Raw genomic sequence first — 1,647 nt, 5'->3', positions numbered from 1 at the left:
TTTTTTCAAAAATGTGCACCGAACGGGCCAGAGAGCTCGAGTAGGCGAAAATTTTTTTTTTGCTAAAAACCCCTCAAAACGTGTCAGGAACGCACCCTAGATGATGAAAAGTGCAACCAGAACGTCAATCGACAACATGCCCGGGGGTACAAATTTGCTCTACGCGTCCCTAGGTAGGGTACTTTTTCATACAAACATCAAAGTGTACGGTGCACAAAGTGCGCGGAACAAAAATTGCTCGGTCAGACCTAGGACGGGCCATATCTCGAATACTAAACGTCGCAGATGGGTGTCGTAGAACAATTTTAAGTTCGTCTAACGATTCTACATCCGATTCTGGATAGTGGTTTTTCGACCACTTTTCAACATTTTGTGACACCCCGAACCTAGGGGCAGCTCCCTAGCTTTTTTCAAAAATGTGCACCGAACGGGCCAGAGAGCTCGAGTAGTCGAAAAATTTTTTTTTGCTAAAACCCCTCAAAACGTGTCAGGAACGCACCCTAGATGATGAAAAGTGAAACCAGAACGTGAAACGACAACTTTGTTGGGGGTACCCTTTTTACTCTACGGGCCACTAGCTTAGGCGCGCCAACAGCGCTTTCCTCTCGGGTTCCCATTTTTTGCCCTCCTGGGATTATGATCATTTACTCATTGCCTACTATAGGGAAGGTACCTTGCTCCGAGGTCAAAAATGAAGATTTCACCAAATCGTAGTTTTAACCTCTATTTAGTCGTAGGAGCATGGTTTGCAGTGTCCGTGGGTCATATAAGCCCCCGTTTGGGTCATACGTCCCCTCCCCGATGAAAATCGTCATATGACTATAGGCCGAACTTATGAAGCAAAAGTGGTGTCTGGTGGGTTCTGCCGATGATCTTAACCTATGATTTTGAGTTTCCACTCTTTCAAAACGTTTCCTGGAGCAGTACATCACGGGTCTACGGACCCAAAGACTTCGTTGCGATGGTTTCAAGCATAAAAGTTGTAACAGTTAAGGGTTTTTAATACGCGTATATTAAATCATTGCTTGAAACTAAGCTTCGTTGTCTTTAAACTCTGCAAGACCAATCGAACTTCTTAGGGAAACTCGAAGCATTCACGCTAAGCTGGTGGTGCAGGGCACATAGCGTGATGAAACCGGGTTTCCCTAACCAATGTGGCATATTTTTTCCCTGAGAGTGAAGCTCAGACCCACGTAGGGGAGAGCGAAGTGGAACTTTAATGTTCAATGCAGCAAATGTTCGCCATGCGGATAACAAGTTGGAATAGTTCAATGTAGTGTAATGCAAACACGAATCGCAAATAACGATACGGGACCCAGAAGCAATTCTGCGGATCCCTCGGGGAGTGGTGAGTTGATATAAATTAGAGGTGAAAGTCCAAGTTGTTCGAGCTCCGGCTCGGCAGCCGATACGAGGTTCCTGTTGAGCTTGTTTGTACATCGCGCAGAGGCGCCGTTCGGTTCTAGCAATGATTCCCGCCACCATGTTCCATGCGTGCAGAGATCCGTTAGAGCTCGTTCAATGTGTCCCGCCGTGATTACGAAAAAGTCCAACAGTTGACTTAGTTGGGTGTGCGTCAAGTAATCGCGCAGAGATGCCGATCGGTTCCTAGCAATGTTTCCCGTCACAAGGTGGTATTGGCACCTG

The sequence above is a fragment of the Anopheles coluzzii genome, assembly GCF_943734685.1.
Source record: "Anopheles coluzzii chromosome X unlocalized genomic scaffold, AcolN3 X_unloc_65, whole genome shotgun sequence".
Lineage (NCBI taxonomy): Eukaryota > Metazoa > Arthropoda > Insecta > Diptera > Culicidae > Anopheles > Anopheles coluzzii.
This window is presented reverse-complemented; position numbering follows the sequence as displayed.